The sequence below is a fragment of the Lycorma delicatula genome, chromosome 6 (genome assembly GCF_047948215.1).
Source record: "Lycorma delicatula isolate Av1 chromosome 6, ASM4794821v1, whole genome shotgun sequence".
NCBI lineage: Eukaryota > Metazoa > Arthropoda > Insecta > Hemiptera > Fulgoridae > Lycorma > Lycorma delicatula.
The window spans coordinates 111072747-111089889 of NC_134460.1; the positions used below are offsets into that span (position 1 = coordinate 111072747).

Here is a 17143-nt window from a genome sequence, read left to right on the forward strand (position 1 = left end):
GAGGCTGTGTGTTTATATTATATGGGGAAGATTACAAAATATTTTAAACTAGAAGTACTGAGATTGTGCCCGGGGAGAAACTGCATCACAGCTTAAAATCATTTGATGAGGTACGGATGAAGAAAGCTGAGAGTGCAGTCTTTGAAATCCAAAAAAAAATTGTGGACAGAATACTCAGCAAGCAAGACAGTGATGGGAAGATAAATACGAACAAGAAGAGGATACAGATAATCCATCTTATAGTGCTGTGCTCACTGAATATAGTTATTAGGTATGTTGAAAACTTTATCCGAAAATCATGGTTTTTAATATTTCGGTTCACATTTCTCAGCCCCCGGAAGAGATACCTCAATGACTTTTAGTTTCATTTTCTTAAAAAAACAGTGCTCTTAATAGCTATGGAACCAGGTTTCTAATAAAATATTTACCAAATTTATAAATTATTTACAACTTGTTTAAAAAAGTATAATTTTTTAGAGCACGTGGAAAGAAGTTGATAAAAATTTCATGTTCTAAAAATATAAAAGTAACACCATAGCTGCATGTAAAATAAAAAAAAATAATTATGTTAATAACTACTGCAGTTTTTAAGAAAAATGTACTGGAATTTTAGGAGATGTAATATTGGGAAGATAGCACGGCGCGAATCCGCTTATAAGATTAGCTTTTTAATTGATTACAATCTATTAATTTCTTGTTTTTTTCTTTAATAACTTTAAATTCTTAAATTTATTTTTAAAAAAAGTTAAATTTATTTTGCTTTTTTTATTTTAATGTTTTATTATTTAAATAATTAATTTACCTATGGTAAAAATAAATAATTTATAATACTGTATAACTGAATTAATACATATAAATTCAGTAACAAGGCATGCAGTTTTACAGTAATATTTATTTTATTCAAATACTTTCGCATTATTTTATTGCTACTGCCATATAAATTCAACCGGATAAATATCAATCATTTGTCGCCGTGTACCTGAGTGCGCTGCACTCATACAATTTAATTAAAATACTTGTACTGAAGAGTGCAAATAAAAATTAATTTAATGCAGAACAGTACTAGAAGTGTAATTCAACTCGTTCTGGTGATTTCGTTACCGAATAGCGTCTATTTTTTTTTTTTGTGTGGCTTATAAATACTGAGTACTGCTTGTTAATGGAAAAGATTTTCCTACATTCTGAATCTACATAGAAAAAAAGACAAATTTCTCTAATTGCAATTTATATAAATAGTTTTTATTATGTATAAAATATCTAAAGTTTTTTTACAAAAATTAAAAAGTATTCAATCTTGATTTAATCAGTCACTGACTGAATATATTGATCCAATATATTGCCCAGCTATATATATAAGAAAAAACACAAGTAAAAATATACATAAAAAATAAAATTAGAAAACTAAATAACTGTATTTTTACCTTATAATCCTTTGTGATATTATGATATTGTTTTTAAGACAATAAAATTTAAGATTTTGATGAATCGTCTTGCGTGATTATGATAACTAAAGCTTATCTATGCTTTATCTACGGCGATGAGGGACAGCCCTCTGCGGAACTGCTATTCGCTCGTGCTTGTACGAGTGGGCTGTAGCGATGAAGCCTCATTTCATATATCCAGAATCTGTCAAAAAATATAAAAATGTTTTGAAAAAAGAATTCAAAATGGGGTTTGAATTCACAACACCTCAACAAACAGTTTTAACCACTTTTTCTCCAAAATTAAATCGCCAGTTGATAAACTTAAACAGTCTAACATAGTATATAGTATTCAATGTAATGATTGCCAGAGAAAATATGTAGGTCAAACCACGCAATATTTTAAAAAGTGTTTGGAGAAGCTTAAATAGCGGAAACATGAGCTTACAACCTTATCCAAACTTGAAAAAGAAGATAAACACAGTTTTAACTATGAGCAAGCAACATTTTGAGATTATGATGTAAATAATGCTAGCAGGTTGCTACTTAAAGTGATTCATATTATTAAATTCAAAAATTCTACTAACAACAGAACGGATAAAAATAGGTTAAGTGGAGTTTATGCTAGTATAATTTAATATATTTTACCTGATTTAAATAGAGTGATAAATAATTAATATATAGGATTAGATATTACTGTGTAAAAGAATTGCTATTTAGGTATGTGATTTACCGGTCTCCGTGGCGCGAGTAGTAGCGTCTCAGCCTTTCATCCGGAGGTCCCGGGTTCGAATCCCCGTCAGGCATGGCATTTTCACATACGCTACAAATCATTTAACTAATCCTCTGAAGCAATACTTAACAGTTAACCCGGAGGATATACATAAAATTAAAAAAAGTTTTGGCTTGAAAATCTACAAAATTACTAGATCATTTCATTGAAATTTAAATATGTTGAGTAGTATATCTGAAGATGTGCATGTGAAAATCTGATAAAAATTGGTTGAACTGTTCTTTAGTTTCGCTTAATTTAAGGTCCACAACAGAGAGTATAACCTCAATTTGAGATTACGTTGACTGTGTATATTTTATACGTCCTTATACAGTGAGTCACAATGGTGAGCGAACTGAAACTTGATACTTGTATGTATGGTCTACTTATAATAGAACGTATGTAGTGCGTTGTACTCAGAAAATCAGTGCGTTTCTGACCGCGAAACAGTGAGGACATCGGAAACAAAATGTCGGTCTTTTTGCCTAGAGCTAAGCAAGTTTTTTTAAAAATGTTTTATATTAGAATACAAACTGCCAATCTCCGCGGAGTCGTGGTAGTGTCTCGGCCTTTCAACCGCCGATCCCGGGTTTGAATCCTGGATTCGAATCAGGCATGGTATTTATCATACGGTACAAAATTTTCATTTCATATTCCATGCATATGCTTCAAGCTAGTACGGTGAATTAACCATCCAACAAAAAAAAAACTTTTGCTTTTAATGATTTTTTCTAATTCGTAAAAAATAACTTAAATTGTGCATATTCATATCTACGTCCTTTAAGAAATATAAACCTACAAAAAATAAAGTATTTTTCTTTACATAATATTGAAGAGATTTTGAATTTTTTACATAATTGTGATAGGTATGTTAGATAAAAAATTTTGAATAAGGAAAATTGTACCGCATTACGTAATGTAGTGAATTGTTAATAAAATTTACTGATGCGATACATAATAGCAATTTCTGCCTTTCATTCAGAAAATCCTGATTCTAACACCTTTTTATTATAAAAGAACTAACGGTAATTGAACGTAAATATTAAGCTGATTTATAAATAAAATATTATTTCTCAATAAAATAGTTAAATTGGCATATATCGTTTTTATTAATTCATGAAACAAAATGAATGCATTTGATTCGTTTAAAAAAAATATAATCTTTAAATAATGAGATTTCAAATAGAATTGAAAATAAGATTTTTTTTCTTTTAAATATAATATTACGATTTTGTAGGTGTATAGAAAAAAAAAATTTTTTTGTAAACTATTAAAAAAAGGTGGAAAGATTTCAATATTATTGATCGATTGCTCAGCCTAATAGTATTGTAACTAATAAGCCCTATTTAAATTATACATTTATAAAAGTAAATTAATCCAAATTTCATATATGTATAATTTTTTTTGAGTGTATATATTCATTCGCTGGGAAGTTCAACCGATGAAAATTTGTTGATAAAGTCGCAAACCATATATATTCGTTGTCAATGTTTGGGTCTCGGAACTCGGACGGAAGTCGCCCTACTCAGACTGTGCATTTCCTATGGGTGGGATATGGCGCAAACTTTGAGCACAATAGATAGAGAATAAACCAGCGTTGATGGGGAGTATTGTATACACTTTCAGTTAAATTATACTACACTCGCCACTTCTGAAGGTTTTTGAAACGCATCAGTGCAGCTTTATATATATATAATTTTATTTTATTCTTTTTATTTGTTTAGTTTGAAAATAACTACAAACGACAAAACAAACCATTTAATTGATGAAATGCTATTTATTAATTTTTTAAAAATAATTATTGCCTATAAAAGAGAGGCTAATCTCTCGAAAGTTGACGCCAGGAAGGACATCCGGCCTTAAAAACTCCTTCCATTAAAACTACAGCAAATTTAAAGTATTACAAAATAAAATAAAATTTTATTCGAAAAATTGTTGGTTTTTAATTAACACAACGTTAATAAACCTTCTAACGGCTCATTTATAAAATAATTTTTTTAATTCAAAATTTCATTTTACTAAATGGACACAAACACACATATATGCGAGCGCACGGTAGAGACACGGTATATAATACATTGTTATCTACAAAATGTAAACTGTATTAATTTGATGCTTTATAGAATCAGTCTCATTCATTATGTGACGCATGTAAAGCATCTGCAGTTCAAACACCACAAGTTCGAAGTTGCTTCCTCTCTCAGAATAATGTCGTTAATTATATAGCTAATCTCTGCGGTGTGACATCGTGAATGTCACTTGTAGGGCAAACATAATCTGAATTTCGGAGAACTTGGTACGCAGCTATGCAACTATATATATATATATATATATATATATATATATATATATATATATATAGTTATACAACTATATATTCGACTTATTGAAAAAGATAACGGTAAACTAATTAATTCTGCAGTTTCCATGTTAAGTCTGGAAAAGGAAGCTCTACAATTTTGAAATTGTAGGTTGTTTTTGAAAGTAGCTATACAATTTTTTCAGAAATTTCTATCTCTTATAAGATCGCCTAAAAACATTACATAATAAAACGTAAAGTGTAACAAATTATAAAAAAACTATCTATAACACTCATAATATAGCAGGAAAAAATACACGCTTATTTCATATAAATCGCGACAAGTAATCAGGCGAAAGTTTTAGAAATAGATTAACCGTAAAATATTTATGTACTAATATTTTTACTACAAATTAAATCCCTATATTCCTTTTTCACTCATCGACTAGTTTGGTCCACTTCACTCCATTCTATTTTTAACAAATTCCTTATCTCAGAATTCCTGCTATATCCTGCAACTTAAATAATTAAATGTTTCGTTCGTGTTTTTCTCTGCTACTCTAACTAACGTTAACTGTTTCAGTATATGCGTTCTTACTTGGTTTTATATGATTTTGTCACAAAATTTTTTCTTTTCCAATTTGTTTTACAATCTCATTTATTTCGTCCTTAATCTACTAACGTAATATTTCTTTTCTGTTTAGCCTCCGGAACCACTGTAAGGTATTACTTCGGAGGATGAAATGTATGAATGTAAATGAAGTGTAATCTTGTACAATCTCAGGTTGACCGTTCCTGAGATGCGTGGTTAATTGAAACCCAACTATCAAAGAACACCCGTATATCAGGATTTAAACCTTAGAATTCTCAACTTCGAAATCAGCTGTTAGAGATCACTAGATCTCGGTGACGTCTACGCTTTTTACTTCCTTGTACGAGTTAAAGGAAGTATTGTGATCGCGAAAAATCTGGATTTTCAGATTTCAGCGGAAATATTCATTTTGACCATCCCTGAATCCATTTTGACTAGTTTCGGCGTGACGTCTATACGTACGTACGTATGTCAATTTGTCAAATAAAATTTGAATTAATCAAATATTTGGATCAACGGGAAGGAACATCGGTTCGAATCAGATCATCATTAAAAAAATTTTTTTTAAAATTAAGATATATTGATTTATTAATAATTATTAACCTCTGAATATAAACAAAATTTTAGAATAAATAATAATTCAGTAATAATAATAATAAAAAAAGAAAAATATTATAAGTAATTAATGAAATAAAATTTTATACACTTTTCGTTTTAAAAAACAATGTGTATATGAAATTTAATATACGTACAAGGAAGTCATCTGGTGTCCACATCAGATTTTTATTTTACTGGTTCTCTTACTGCCCACATTTCGCTACATTACATTTAAATATTATTAAGGATTTCCTTGTAATTACTACATGTTTGTATGACGTAAGCGTATCAACGTTGTAAGCAGTCTCCGGGATTGTGGTAACGTAATCTTCATCAATTTTTCATTCATCACCCGTACTTTTTAATTTTGGTGTTTAAAAAAGTATATCTGGTACTTAGGTATTAGCCCACCGACCATAAATCTGAAAATACTTCAAAGTTACGGGATCATTAACATATTTTATATATTAAAAATATAAGCATTATTGTTTGTAATTATAGATATAAATTGACCAAACATAACTAATGCTCGCTTCGCTCGCTAACCTAGACTAATTAATTGTAATGTTTTGATTATTTAAATAATAAATTGCAATAATTACTCATAACATTACTGTGTTAATTAGTCAATGTTAGCGAGCGAAGTAAGCGTAGGTTAAGTTTGGTTAAATTATATTTATAAAATAAATAAAAATAAATGATTACAAAAATGGTAATATAATGGTTATATCGGATGATATTAACAATAACCCAAAAGTTTTTGCTTATCATTATAAATACAAATTTAACAAACTTAACCTACGTTCACTTCGCTCGCTAGCTTCGATTAATTAACAGTAATATTTTGATTATTTAAATAATAAATAAATACAATTATTGTATTTATTATTTAAATACTCAAAACAATACTCTGTAATTAGTCAAGGTTAGCAAGCGTAGGTTAGGTTTGGTTAAATTATATCTTTAAAATAAATAAATGGTAATCTATAAATGGTTATTAAAAATGGTAATAAATGGTTATATCGGGTGATATTAAAAGTAACCCAAAAGTTTGCAATTTATTGGTCAACGGGCTAATACGTAAGTACCGAATATTTTTTTTAATAGATTAACAGTTTTTATCTCTAGATAATTTAGAAAATTTTATTTTTTTATACTTATTTTCTCCAGTTATTTTGTAAGTTAAACTTATTTTTATTTGTTTATGGATGAGTGAAATTTGTACTAGAATTAAAATGCAAATCCAAGTTGAGATTAATAAATAATTAAGAAAAAATTCCAACCACACATTAGGAGTCAAATCATAAACTAACATTCATTTAGGTTCTGGATTCGGACTCTTGTCAAGCTTGAAATTTTTCTTGCGCTAAAAAATTGTTAAAAAAGCTTTTATTACCAACAATAACTGTAAATGAGACTGTATAAATAGCTATTTAAATGAATAAATTATTCAGAAATTATTTCGACAACTGATTTGTAATAAAGATTATTATATAGCATTTATTTTAATTAGATTTCATGGTCTAATAATAATAAATTTCTTTCATGGAAAATAAAAAATTATTAAGGAATGAATTATAAGTCAAAAATTTTGTACTCTGATTCCTATATTGAAATCTATAAAGGAAATATCCTATATTTAACTGGTATCAAATATTTATATGGATCAAAATTATCACTAAAACTGAAACTTCGAAGTTTTCTAGATAACCTTTGTTTCTAAAATATGACAAAGAACTGCTGAATTAGTTGCTTTATAAACAAATGTTTACGCTGAACGGAAAGTGTTTTATCAATCGGTTATAGTCAGAGAAAAGAAAATGTAGTTTAAAGAATCTTGGCGCAAGCAAATATTAAAGAAATTGAGAAAGTTTTCTCATTTTAAGTTAAAAATGAATTATTATTGTAATTAATGCCCCATTTAATCTTACCTAGAAATATGAAAGAGAGGCATCTTCTAAAATTGAACAAATGTCGGATGTTGAAAAGATAATGTAACTTAATAATAAAATTTTTACAATTTTTTTAATTAACTGACTGTCCCAATATTCGTATATTGTTTCTTTAACGGTATTTTTATTATAATTGTTTTTGTTCGATAAACACTTTTAATGCTAGTATTACATCAACGTATTTGGCAATAATACAACTTTACCGATCAATCTATAGATCTTGACGCGAATAGAATTCTTTTTCGTTAAAAATATATTTAAGGGCTATATATCAAATTGGCACATTTGGTAACCCTAAATTTCTAGGAATAATTTTTTTTCCTCTATCACACCCAAAAACCCGAGATGAATAAGAAAGGGTTACTGCATTTATGCAGTTAGCATTGGAATTATCAACAGTGTTGGAATTTTTTAATAAGTTACCGCCTATTCCTTTTATCTAATATCTACTTTAAATTTATAGCTACACAAATAGTAACTTTAGCTAAATGTTTTTAAAATAACATATATTTATGCTTGGGCTAAAAAAAAATGTAAAATAATCTTTATTATTCATCGCACAGGATTAATAAATTACGGTATAAGATTACAAATGACATTTATATGAAAACTTATTACGTTAAAAATGTTTGGTAAAATCTCTTTATTAATGGAAATAAATTTTTCCTCATATTTAATATAGAATCAAATAAATAAGAAAGAATTTTCAACAATAATATAACTAGGAAGTTTTGTAGAGATAATCTTATTAAGAAGATGAATACAAACTACGTTATAGAATTTTTTTTTATGTTATTAAAATTCTTTTATGAAATTAAATAAATATTTTAATTTTATTTTATATTTTAATTAAAGCGTTAAGTAAACTTTTTTCAATTATAAATACAAATTTGAATACTCTATTGAAATTTATTAACGGAAGTTAAAAAGTACTTTTGTAAAATATTATGTCCATTAAAAATATTTTCTTATTAATAAATTTTTTTGAATTTTCTTGGATAGCTAGCAATAACATTTTACAAGACCCACTACCATGATTATTTATATGATTTTAATATGATATAATAATAATAATTATTATTATTTAGTAACATAAATTAGTATTCTTTAGTTAGAAAAGCTTTAACAGTTACAGCTAATAAAATGGAATTAGTTTTCCAGCTAACGAAAAATACATATAACAAACAGTCTTTAAAATGGAACTCAAAATTTCGACACTATAAAACTGTGATAAAACCGGAAGCACTCTATGCAGCAGATACCCTAAGACTGTACAACAAAAGCCTACTAGAAAATCTAAAAAAAAAGAAAGGAAAATTATAAGAAAAATTTTAGGTTCTAAATTTTAATATAATTAGGTAAAATTAACTCCCACTTATTATAAGTAAATTTTACTCCTACTTATTTAGAATGAATAACAGTAGACTGACAAAAAAAAATTTTGATTTCTTCCAAAGTAAAAAAAATAAAGGCAAATGGTTCATCACAGAAGTCCGAGAAGACCTAAAAGAACTGAAAAAGTTAAAAGAGAAAGAGAAATTTTTAAAAGAATATTAAAAGGTCCCAAGAAGCGCCAAAACGCAAGAACATAGAGCTGAACTTTGTGAACAAATCAAAACAGAACGTAGGAATCAAAAAAAAAAGGGAAGCGTTACTGGGCAGATCTAATGAGAAATGAACTAACGTGTGCCTAAGTGAAATATTCTAGGGGGGGGGGAAATGAGATTTATTATTATTATTATTAAAAAAACAATTTAAATTATGATTTTCAGTAATAATAAAATAAGAAAAATAATTATTTTTAATGCAAGATAAGTTAAGCTAAGAATTTTCAAAGAAGTCTGTGAAGAATGGTCTCTTCTTTAATATGAAACACGCATTTATCATGTTTATAAATTTTAACAAAATTCTTAAAAGTATTATTATAAAGCTACAAATACAAATAATGTTAATAAATAAAATACAAATAATGTTAATTCTACGTCCAAATATTATTTAGAGAGATAAATTTAAATATTTAAATTTAAACAAAATATATTTATGTTGAAGAAAGAAATAAATAAAAAAATTACGCTGGTACAGACATACCAATTATAAAGTTCTTACGATAAGTAGAAAGAAATCTCCTGAGAGAATTGTATAAAAAAAAAAAAAAATATTATATTAAAACATTAAAGAATAATATAAGAATTTGATATAAAAAAGAAAGTCTAGAAATTAATTGCTTAACGTTTTTAGATAATTTGGTTATATTTTCAGACGCATCGGGTTAGTCTAGTGGTGAACTCTTCATAGCAAATCAGCTGATTTCGAAGTCTAGAGTTCTAAGGTTCAAATCCTAGTGAAGATAGTTTCTTTTATACCGATTTGAATACTAGATCTTGGATACCGGTGTTCTTTGGAGGATGGATCTTAACCACACATCTCAGCAATGGTCAACGTGAGACTGTACAAGACTCTTTCTTTTCTGTTTAAACTCCGGAACCACCGTAAGGTAACTATTTGAGAAGATGAATGAGGATGATACGTAAGAATGTTTAGTTTAGGTTTGTAGTCTCAGGTCGACCATTCCTGAGATGTGCGGTTAATTGAAATCCAGCCGACAAAGAGCGGTAACCACGATCTAGTATTCAAATCCGTATAAAAGCAACTGTATAAGTCTAAACTTCATTTAAATTCACACATATCATTCTCGTTCATCCTCAAGTAATACCTTATGGTAGTTTGAAGGCTAAACAGAAAAAACAGAGGAGTTATATTTTCAGAAAACACCGATAATGCAACGAACAAATCGACTTACTAAAGAAAATTTCGGAAAGAACTGGTTTGCAGATATCGTCTGAAAAAACTGACTGCATAAAAAATAAATAAGGTAGAGAAATTTAAATGTATAGGGGAAATTATACAGTCCAATGGTTGGTTTATTCACTGTTATTCCGAATAAGGAGTGAATGAAATGGAGAGAGCTTACCAAATGACAAAAGATGTATGTAACGAAAGACCAACAGCATCAGTCAATGCTAAAATCAGACATTTCAATATTATAATACAGGCAGAAGTTTTGTTTGCATCTGAGTAACATTGAACAAGAAAGCGGAATTAGAAGAAATGGAAAAGAAGAATGCAAAAATTTAAAGGAAAATATTGGGCCCTACGAAGGGAGAAAATGAATGTTGAAAAATATATAACCAAGAGTTATATATATATACATGTGGAAAAGGTAACTGATACCATTCTAAAGAGACGAATAATATTCTTTGGACTCCTGGTTCGCATGAACAACAGCAGATTAACAAAGAGAATATCTGAACATTTCATTAACAACGGAAAGACAAATAACAACCGGTTTAAAAATGTTAGGAAGGAAATGGAAGAGATGATAATTTTAAAAGCTCTATAGAAAATTTAAAATTTTACATTTTTTAAGCCCCGGATAAATTCAACCCCACATCCGTGCAATTACGTCTACGCACCTATCCGGGGCGGGCAACAACATGGTACTTCGGTACTTTCACTTATGCCGGCCAAGAGGGAAATGGTCTTGTTCAGGAGCTTCCTGTGGAGCACGGGATTGGCGGTCTCGAGCTATCCGAACTGGTTGCGGTTGTGCTTCTCGATTTTATTGTAGGCAGCGGTAGCAGGAGGCATGTCCGTGATTTGTTTTACAGACGCTGAGCAGAGTGCCGAGGTGGAGTACTCATGCCTCTTCTCGCTTGTGGAGCCAGGCTGAGGGTGGGTTGCTGTGAGCTTGCTCTGTCGAAGTCTTGCGCCTCCCAGTGTGATAATTCGTTGTAATTCACGATCGCAGGTAGAAGACCGGGCGCAGGTGGGTTTGTCGACCGCGGAGGGCAGGATAAACATTCAAAATTTAAAGATTTCTGTGCCTAAGACGTACTTAATGCTTCTCAAGGAAGCAGACAAATTATCATACAGTCGTAACCTTCACATTAAGTATAAAGGCTGTGTGATAAGCCGAGTTCGAGTTCATAAGTACGTAGGTGTTTTGTTTGATGAGAAGTTGTTTAGCAACCACATTAGGCAAGTAGCGGCGGACGCCGTCCGTGTGATGCACAAGCTAAGGAGGATTGCTCGAAAGGATTACGGGCTGTCGGGCCGTCATTTGTACATGGTGTAGCAAGGTGTCTTCAAAAGTATGACCTCTTATACTGCAGCTGTTAGACAGCTCTTAGACGGCTGTTAGGCTTCTTATGCGGCGCATAGGTTAGACAGAAATCGAGCACTTATTCAGAATTTAAGGAGTGCCCTGCGCAGAGCATTAATAGTATGCACTGTTTTTAAAACAACCTCCTACGAGGCTTCCACCGTATTGGGAAAGGCTCTCCCAATCGATTTAGTGATGAAAGTTTGGGCGTCCATGTAGAAGTTGCCAAGAGGCAGAGAGGCCGAGATATTTGGGATGCGATTTCGAGCCGGGCTTGTACCAGATCGGAACGGTGATCACGGTGCATCGGTTCTAAATTTCGTTCAGTTGCCCATCTCTCGCCTGAGAAGGAGGCTTTACAACCTCGCAATGGATGTATGGCAGCAAGAATGGCACACCACGACTAAGATAATGCCCTTGTATGGATTTACACATGACTTGGGGGGATGGTATGCCTCTCCTTCGTTTTTAAGGGAAACGGGTGCCCAGGTGCACTCCAACCACGCGTACTTGAACCAATATTTTTTTCGGTACCGCCTGGCAGCTGATGAGCTGTGCCGCTGCGGGGAGGTCCAGTCCAACGAACATAAGATGTTCGACTGCCCAGCTGTTGGGGGGGGGGGCAGAACTCAGGCCACCCTGGAACTTAGAGGTCAAGGGGAAAATTGGCCACTCATAAGCGGCGTGTGCCGCATTGTCGGACTGTGTGGATGTTCCTTGATGTCATTGTTTTGTTCAACCGGCATCAGTAGTTTATTTACCTTGCTGCTGTGGGAAGCCACCCGAGTGTTACGACTGGCCATCAGGCAATTAAAGCTCCAAGCGCTTTAATATTGGTGGACAGGTACTTGCTGTTATTCAGCGACCTAGGCGTGGCAGCGAATTGCTGTCTTGACATAAATTTAATTTATTGAATGTCATATGTATTTTAGTAGTTGACGTGGTGCGCCTACCCATTTTAGAACATATGACAAGTGAGCGGTGAGACACGAAGCAAGTGGTGTGTGGCATCATGCTTAATTCGCTCACGCAATTTGGTTAGCTCTAGGAGGTAGGACACCGGTCGCTAAACTGATTCGAGGCTCGTAAGCCGTTTGTGGCACAGACATTCGGTCTTATGCTTTAGGGCAACGGAATGGAGAGGTGGCTGGAGAAATGCCATGCCTCCCAGTTATTCAGTCACTTCGGCCTTTGGCCGGGATTCTCCGATGAGTAAGGGTATCGCAGCTCTTACTGCTACGTGCGAGCCCTGAGATATCGGTATCGTGGGTCATGTCTTGCGATCCGGTGCGCACTCCTGGCCCCCGGGCACCTGAGTACAAAACTCATCTCCCGCGTTGGGCCAAGAGTTTGGCACCCCGTCCAGCGAACGCCACTACCAATTCGCCGGTCATGCTTCATCAAAGTTTAGCCGTCGCCTCAAAGCAAAATGCAAGATAAACTCGCCACAAAAACTACATGAATTTACATTTACTCGGCTAGCTAGGAAAGGTAGCTAGCCTGCTCACACAAAACAAGACAGAACCCTAGCCTTACTCTAAGAAGAGAGACGCAGTTGCCCAGCGGATACCACGTGGAGGTACCTCTCAGCATGACCAGAAACTTGGAAAAACTTCCCCAGGGACTAGACGAGCTCGCTCGAGAGCGACCACGTATAACTTCGGAGTCCCAGATAGGAAAGAAGAGATAGATTGATAGAAGTATAGGAAATGTGTTTAGTGTGACCGAGCCGGTATCGTGGGTCAGGCAGTACCTGATTCCCCGGTCCGGGTTAAATCTGTGGAGGCGGCTGACTTGGGAAACCCAGGCAGGATCAATGATTGCACGCCCAACCATCTCTTTGCCCACACCTTGCGAAATATTGACTGACGCCTAAATTTATATAAAACAATCAACTTTCACATTATCTATTGTAGAGAGTCTGCATAAAAATCCTCGTGTTGGAGAAACTTTGGCTTCAGACTCAAAGCAGAGGAAGAGTTTCGTGGCTAGCGGCAAGGAAAAGTCGGATCAGACTAAGTTTCGACAGAAATGTCAATCGGCGGTTCCAAAATATCTGGTTGTAAAAAGGAATAATGGAGATTTTGCAAAGATCTATTCTTTCGTTCTACCACGTAGAATCACGGAAGTTGCAGGAGGGCCGGTTAAAGACGTTAGGAAAACGAGTACTGGTTTGTTTGTCGAAACTGTAAACGATTTATAGTCCTTGCGGTTATTTAAGGTTACAAGGATCGGCGTTATGGATGTTGAGGTTTCACCGTTTGGTACTTAAAAACCTCCAAAGGAGTGGTCGTGTAAAGAGACTTATTGAACTGCATAGAGGAGGAAATTGTGGAGGAACTGTGCGAGCAGGGGCTCGCACAGTTCCTCCACAACAACTACCTCCGCACACACTACAACTAGGGAGTTGTGGAGTTCCTCCACAACTCCCTAGTTGTAGTGTGTGCGGTTGAGTGTAGACGCGACGGGGAAGTAGTGCCGCTACGAACTAGAATTTATCGATTTTCACAAAGTTCCGGATGTCATAGTATGAGGAAACCTAAGCAATCATTTAAAAGGATTACGAAGAAACAAATCATTGTTTAGTGAACTGTAATTTAAGTTTTCTAGGAATTTACCACTTCCCTTACAGAAATTACAGTACAGCTCATCAAATATTCTTTCTTTTTGAAAAACGAAAAAATTTTCCCAGTGCTTTAAAGGATTTGTGGTTTAACAGTGCTGATGAATTATTGCTTTCATCTACTTGTAAGACTTATCACAGTTCAAGAACGATAATTTTAAACAGATTCATATTCCAGTTGAAACGTTATTTTTATCAACTGAATAATTGTATCAATCAGTAATGGTCGTTTTATCAGTTAAATGCACCTACAACATTCACCACTATGTTATACAATAATGGAATATACCTAATATTTTTAACCAAAACTTGGCTTACCAACTTTAAAAGTTTTATAAAACTAATATAAATGAATCATTATGATACATTTCGGGAAGTAAACCAAGACCTAGAAAAACTGAATAAAGATTAGAGAAAAATAACAACAGATAGAATAGAGTTTTAAAGAAATTGATAAGTTCAAGATTAAAAGAAATGATTAAAAGATTAAAAGGAAAAATCAAAGACAGCTTCAGAAAATTTTCAGAACGATAATAAGCACTCTCGGAAAAAATGAAAAAGTAGTGGAAAGAAAAGAAAAAGAATGAAGAAAATGCAGTGAGATCTAAAAAGGCCTAATTGAAGTATTCCTGTAAGATTTTAGAGTGGAGTAATAATCCATTAAAACAGAATTTCATTTTGAAAATAAATGAGGCTAAAAAAAAGTTACGAAATGTAATAAAAAGGAGAAAATAAGGAATTAAATATTAAGATTTGTAAACAAAATATATCACATATTTTATTAAAGCAATTAAATATAATGAATGGAACATCTAATAGAGACATCAAAAGCAAAGTGGCACAAACACGGAATTTTTTCAAGAAAGGAATACTTGATAATATTTATATGAAGTGTAGCAAAATATGAAGAAAAATATGGTCAATAGAGAAATCAGAAAGAAAAAGGCCTTTAAGTAAGCTGCGGTAGGATGTTGAAATTAGGTAAAGCTTAGGTAGAACCATGTATATTCCAAGTTTAATTAATAAATAAAAGAGCAATGTATAGGAGGTAAAACTAGAAAAAAAAATAATAGATTGAAAATAATAGACATTTTAGGATTACTATGTATTAAATATGTCGAAGTTAAAAGATTAACACAGAACAAAAAAGTATGGAAAATAGCATCAAACGAATCAGAAGTCTGTTGAATAAAAGTCATACACGTGTAGATAGAAAATTGGATATTCGTTTACATTGATCTTAAATATTCTATGAAGTTATAAAAATTTTCATTGATGGTATAAAGTAGTTAATTCTAACTAGTAACTACTAATTATAACTTTACTAATTCTATTACAGTTACTAATAGTAACTTTAATATCTACTCGCGTCATCATCTTTTGAATTTTAATACCATCTGATATAGAAATCTTATATCTTAAGTATTATATAGAAAATATCCAATCTTTAACATATATTTGTATCAGTTATATGATTAAAACTTTTAATTGAATTTCCATATTTAAAATATGTTTTTAGTTTTATTATAAGCAACATTTTGAAAATAAACTAAACGTAAATAATGTTTCACAAACGATGGTGAAAATAAAATATTCAGTAATTCTTATGGTAAGATAAATGTATAAATAGACAAACAGCATAAAAATAAGCGTTTTAAATTATTGAAAAAACCCTTACAAAAAATATAATCAGATAGTGGAGGTCTAAAAAAATTATTTTTAAAAAAATATAGTTACATTGGTATGTAGGACTATAGAATTTTTAGTGTGATCAGTGGGTGCTTGGAAAGAAAGGACTACTGTTCGGCAGCCTTCCTAGACGTTCAACAAGCATTTGACAAAGTTTGGTTTCCCAGTCACCTTTTAAAATTTACGTCAAACCTACCTAAACCAGTTTGTGCATTTACCTAGATGGGCGGTTTTCTCAAATCAAATACAACCAGGAATTGTCTGTCCGTAAAGACAATTCTATCAGGAGTTCCACAAAATTCTGTTTTAGGTCCAATTCTATATTTGATATACAGTGTATATCTTCCTAGTACAGAGGATGTCACAGTTTCGTCCTTCGCAGATGACAGAGTGATCTTGGTAGTAGATGGTGATCACGACCATGACCTGGGCAAACTGCAAGCTGCACTCGACTTTACTGACGAATGACTGCGTAGATGGGGGCTAAAAGTCAATCCTGCCAAATCGAGACACGTGACATTTACCTCGAGGAGGAATAATCGTCCTCCGGTTCAATTGGACAATACTCTCATCCCTGACGCGGACACGGTACGATTTCTAGGGTTATATTTAGATCGCCGATTGACCTGGACGGAACACGTCAGAGAGAAGAGACAAGAGATTATTAAAGTTGCATCAGTGTACTTGGTTCCTTGGTAGACGGTCTCATTTGTCCTTGAAGAAAAAATTGTTGCTGTATAAGGTTTTCCTGAAACCAGCAAGGGGTGCAAGTATGGGGTACTACTTGTAATAGTAACGTTGAAATCATCCTACGGTTTCAAAACAAGGTTCTCAGTTCAGGGGCTTCATGGTTCGCTTGAAACGATGAGGTCCCATCGTTTATCTTGGGGTCCCATGTATTCGTGAGGAGATCCAGAGAACAGTAGATATTACATATCAAAGCTGGAGAAGCATGTGGATCATCTGGCACTGATTTATTTAACAACGGTGAGGAAGTAAGATGATTGAGGAGGCTACATTTACTGGATCTCGGTGA

At 32.4% G+C, this 17143-nt stretch overlaps 1 long non-coding RNA gene across 1 annotated transcript in view; it reads right to left on the reverse strand.

Moving 5' to 3' along the window:
* LOC142326042 (uncharacterized) overlaps positions 1–17143 on the reverse strand; it is a 445845-nt gene that overhangs the window by 60905 nt on the left and 367797 nt on the right. Inside the window, exon 3 of the long non-coding RNA XR_012756657.1 lies at positions 1422–1626. This is a non-coding gene — a long non-coding RNA (uncharacterized LOC142326042). The remainder of the gene's footprint in view (positions 1–1421; positions 1627–17143) is intronic.